General features: G+C 40.5%; 1 pseudogene; it reads right to left on the reverse strand.

Annotated features, from left to right (window-relative positions):
• Positions 1–4,558: 4,558 nt before the first annotated feature.
• LOC114206115 (small ribosomal subunit protein eS21 pseudogene) lies at positions 4,559–4,942 on the reverse strand (annotated as a pseudogene).
• Between the last annotated feature and the right edge of the window lie 684 nt (positions 4,943–5,626).

The following is a 5,626-nucleotide window of genomic DNA, read 5'->3' on the forward strand; positions in this document are numbered from 1 at the left end:
AATGTTTCCTTACTTGGAATTATAATCATACTTCTCTAAACGATTAAATCCATCCAGCCAACTGTCTTAAAGGTAAAACCTCTTTTATCGCTTCTCGGCCTTTTGACTAAGATCGAGTGAAGGTAAAACCTCTTTTTAGAGTTTCACCTGGGAGAAGTGTTGTTTTGTCTCACAGAGCTGTCCTTAGATTGGTTTCGTTTTAGAGAAGCCTTGTGGGATTATTGCAGGTTTGCCCCTGCTAAACAAATGCACCTGTAACCAAGGCCACTTCCACAGGGACATTCAGGTGTGATGGCTCCCAAGGGAACCAGGGTTGTTTTACAACTGGTGATGGTTGGGTCGGAAGATCTCTTCATCCCCCTCCCGCTACCCTCTCATCCAGGGAGAGTAACTCTTCTTTACATGGCCGGCTAAGGACTGTTATATCACTTTATAGACTGGCTCCAAGCCTTGTCTCATACTTTCATAGCTCTCTATTGAAATCTGTTGAAAGTGACAGAATGTGCCCATTAAAAACGATTTATTGCCTCCTTTACTTCAGGACTTTGGACCAAATCATAATTAATATTAAGTTAAAGAGAATGGAGTCAGTGGTACTAGAGACTAGAGGCAGAAAAAAAAATCCTATAAAGAGAAGTAATGAGACACAATAGATGTAGACAAAGGGCATCAGAATAAAGAAGAAAGTAGAAAAGCAAAATAACAGGGGAAAAGGAGAATGGACAGGACATCAGACAAAGGGACCAGTGTTAAAGCAAACTTGGCATGATGGTTCTACTTAGACAACTTTCCACCTTTGCTCACCCAGGAAATCTTTCTTTTTTTCTAAATTACATTAATTCTCTTAATGAACAGTTATTGAGAGCCAGGTACTCTGCTAGGGACATCAGGGAAATCCTGCCCCTGGGTGCTCGCGCTCACACTAGGTAAACTGTGGCTATGATGCCCTCCCAAGATACGGTGACTGGGATCATATTCTTTGATATAGTCCTCCCCGGACAGTCCATTTGGATCGGTATTACTTTATTAAAATTCACAAGCTTCTAAACGCAAACCCAGTCTTTTAAAATTCCCTATGTGTTTGGAGGCTTAATTTCATAAATGTGTCGATTTTGAGTTTGGTTTACACACATGCCGGTAAATAACATTGTCTTTGGCTTAGGGTTTGTGATTGTTTTCAGTCTCTGTTGTTCTATGTTCTAAAGGTCAGCATACAGAGAAACAAACATTTCTTAAGTGCCTGCTTTATGTCAGTGCTTTCCTGGAAAAGTAGGATTGTATAAACAAGACATGCGATACATTCTAGAGAGGAATTAAAAGGAAAAAAACAAAAACAAAAACCCAAATCCTCTATCTTAGATAACTAACTCAGGAAGTCAGTGGTGGAGGAGCCCTGGTGGACCTTAGTTTAACTTCTTAAATGTGGAGATGATCGACTTTTCTTACATTACGTGTGACAACTGCGGGTCTGGATTGCCTTAATTTTTCAGTCACGGAATTTCTTTGGTACAGCAAATGCAGACAGAATACTAGTCTCGTGGGATCCAGTAGAGTTAAAAAATACTCACAAATAACTTTGAGAGAGCAAGTAAACTGACAAACACAACCACGTGTCTCACACAGCACTGCACATGCACCCACAGAGCAATAGTGCGTTCCCCTGATGCCCCGACATCTGCGCTTGCTTACTTGTAAGAGCAGAGTCATGCTCTTTGGAAGGCCATTTCTTCTTCTTAATTGTTTTTTCCGCTATCTGAGGATATCCCGTGTGATATTCTAACTTCTTTAGAGACCTGGACAACCACACTCCATTCATCATCATCAGAGTGAAAAGAAATCTACACATTACACCCAGTTAAGGGTGTTTCTTTGTTCCTCTTTATGTTGCAACTTAAATCAGAACTAACGGGGTATATTTTCTCTGCATTTTGGTATGTAAAATTTCTACCTCTACTAGAATATAAAAAAATTATCATAATATAACGGGGTTGATTCCATGATAATAGCCTTAAAAAAAATAAAACCGTAGAAATACCTAGCATTCAAAAGACAAGCCATTACAGTGATTTCATAATTTTAAGCAATTAAATATTGTCTCCAAACTTTACTCTCTTACATGACTGGCTTTTTTTTTTTTTAAAGATTTTATTTATTTATTTATTTATTTATTTATTTATTTGAGAGAGAGAAACAGCATGAGAGGGGAGAGGGCCAGAGGGAGAAGCAGGCTCCCCGCTGAGCCGGGAGCCCGATGCGGGACTCGATCCCAGAACTCCGGGATCATGACCTGAGCCTAAGGCAGTGGCTTAACCGACTGAGCCACCCAGGTGCCCCACATGACTGGCTTTTTAATGCAGATGCTATCAGTTGTGAACAAAAGTTCTTTTGATAAAGGCTCTATTGATACTATAACAGTAAAGTTAATTCTATATAATAAATCAATTAATGCATAATCATTGGGGGAAGTATATGTTTCCTGTATGTATTTTGGAGGTAGGATACATATCCTAACATAATTCCCTTTCTCAAGCAGAAAGAAAAATATAAGGGAATATATAATTAAATGGTTAATTATGTATACTTGCTAATGATTCTTATGTATACTTAATGATTATTAAGTATACTTGCTAGAGGATTTAAGGAAGGGGAGGCCATGAGAGCTGGGGGGAGATTTGATCCCTCAGGGTTAGGTCAGACTCAGATGAGTGGAGGAAAGTCAGAAAGATATTTTTGGCAGACCTAAAACCTTGGTATTGAATGTGAGTCTTTGAGGAAACTGTGAGTACAATGGTGGATACATGTTTAAGTACAGCAGGAGGAGAGGCTAAATTGGCAAGTAGGACCAAATTATAAGGAACCCCTGAAGGCCATGAAGACTAATATAAGCCAAGAAGGACAGATGGACAGGAGCAGGGGCATTTCCTGGTCACGTATTACAAATAATAGTAGGCAACATTTATTATTGGCTTGTCCTGTGCCAACATTGTTCTAAGAAGTTTGCATAATCTATATTTTATATAGGTTGGCCCTCAGGCCAACCAGAGTAGGTATCATTACAGTTTGTATGTATTTTAAAAGATGAAAAAACTGAGACACACAGAGAATAAGTCACTAGACTATTTTACACAGATGGTATGCAGAAGAACCAAGATTTAAGCCTGGGCCGTTTGGCTTCCAAGTCCATATAACTTAAATACTTTGCCATCCGACATCACAAGGAGGCTCTATGCCCAAAAATGTACACAGTGTTGTAAAGTATGTATCAGTATCCCACTTTTCAGATTGATAGGTTGAGTGCCCACAAGCTACAACTATATCAGTTATACTTCAGACTTCTCCTCGTCTGAACACACAATACAACATGACTCTGATTTTAACTGCAATCAAAGGAAAATATCTAATCAATGCATTCAACCAGTAACTATAGACAGCAATACTTTGCGGCAAGTGTTATTGGAGATGCTGAAGATGTAACTCAGGGACTTTGTAATTAACCAAGTGTTTTATTATGTAGCTTTCCATTTACCTCTATGTATTGTGTAGTTGCTCAGCTAGTAAATGTTTCTTCCCAACTATCAACATTACTTTGGCTTATTCTGAATTCAGCCAAACCACTCCCTACACCCGCACTTCGAAGATAAGACAGGAAACAGAGACAAAAGAGCCTAGTACCGCATGAGGAAAATAACAATTATCAAGTTTCCTCTTGCGTGGAGCCAGCTAGTGTGGCTCGTGAGAACAGATTGTTAAATATTCAGGAAGTTGGAGAGCTGCTAGTTATACTCGTGGTAGCTTGAAATGAGCCATAGTGAGGTGTATCTACACCACAAAAATGGGCAAATGCTACAAATTAGGGTTTTTCTTAAAAAATCCACTTTACCAGCACACCACTGCCCTACTTTTCCTTTATAAGCTCTTTTAAGTTCCATCTCTCTCTTTCCAATGCTGTTTGTTTGTCTTTTCTCATCCAAGAGAGCTCACTAGAAGGGGGAGGAGACGAATATCTCTTGAGCAACGCTATCTACCACACACTATACTAGTTCTACATATTTGATATGCATGGCACCTCAGTGACTTAAGTGTCCATTCCATTTTACAGACTAGAAAACTATGGATCAGAAAAGTTACTTTCCCAGTGTCAAACAGGTAAGAAGAATTGGGAGTTGAATTCTATACATGGTGCACGTGATTTCAGAGCTCATAGTCCCTCCATTGTATCCCACTGACTCTGGCTGTTTGGAAGTCAGTAAGTTACCCTCCTCGGTCCGTTTAGAGTTACTCCTTTTCAGATGCTTTCGTAAGTGATTAACAGAGTGTTAATCTGGACAAGCAACAAAGGTTGCTTTGTCCCTTTATTGATTCCCTAAGTACTCAGAGAGAAGTACCTGGGGCCCAGCCTGGCGACGAGAAGCTCATTTAATGCCATGAGATAGAAATGAAAGAGATAGATGCTCCGACAGGAAGAGCAGTGTGTGGAAGGCATTGCTTCCTGTTCAGAAGCATTTAAAAGAAGTTTATTTTGAGGGGAGGCGAATTTTTTTGGGGGGGGGTTACTATTTATTTATGACAAATATACCACATCCATGATCTTCTCCAATCAGAAGTTCTTTGAAACGATGCCATCAGCCTTGGCCAGTAGGAGGATGGAGTCCTCGGACTCACCCACCCTGCGAATGGCCCCACAGATAGCGTAGGTTTTGAACTGGCCGTTGAACCTGCCTGTCACCTTATCAACCTCGGCCACGTTCATCTGGATGGACGCGTGGTCCTTGGCGCCGATGATGCGGTTGCTGGCGGAGCATTTCCGCGGCACGTACAGGTCCACGAACTCACCGGCGTCGTTCTGCACGTTGAGGGCGCGCCTGCTGCCGCCACCGCGAGCTCCAGCGCAGAAAGGAATATAGGCTTCTTGACACCCCAGGAATCCTACCACATTCCTCATCCAGTTGAAGCTGAGCCTGAAATCAATGCTTAGTACCTGCTCTCAGAGACACCCTCCAGACCCTGTGATTCAGGAACTTAATAATGGAGTCTTTGTATACTAGAGCCAAAAAAAAAAAAAAAAAAAAGGCTATCTTTTTAAAAAAATTACTATTAAATTCTATTGTTGATAGGTGGAAATAAACATGATGATGTGTCAAAGGTATATTTGTCCTAAGAGTCAAATTTTGTTGTGGACTCATTGGAACTTGAAGGTACAAGTCTCCAAAAACCAACTCTGTTGCTTATTGCCTGTTTATTACACTGTAACTGTTGGTAATTACTAAACTTTTTGGCCCTGCCTTCCTCTTCTATAACTTAATGATGATGATAATACTCCCCTTGCAAGGCAGAGTGACAAAACATATTGTATGTAATTTTTCCAGTCTACCTTTCTAACCAACTTTGGTCATTTTCCTCTAGGACCCTTAATTTTAGTAAGATTTTTCTTCTCACTATTGTTTGGTCATCCCTCTGAGCTTTGCTTTACTGGAATGCCTCTTTGCTCTTTGTCCTTTCAGTCTTGCTCAGTGTGAAGCCTCATGCCAAGTTTGATTCCCTCTCAAAGCCTACCTCTTCCATGATACCTTCTGTCAAACTCACGTTTCTCTTCTGAGTTCAGACTTTATTTTCGTCCTCCTCACCC

The sequence above is a fragment of the Eumetopias jubatus genome, unplaced genomic scaffold (assembly GCF_037043125.1).
Source record: "Eumetopias jubatus isolate StellerSeaLion01/CBP00866 unplaced genomic scaffold, mEumJub1_p1.0 scaffold_2, whole genome shotgun sequence".
NCBI lineage: Eukaryota > Metazoa > Chordata > Mammalia > Carnivora > Otariidae > Eumetopias > Eumetopias jubatus.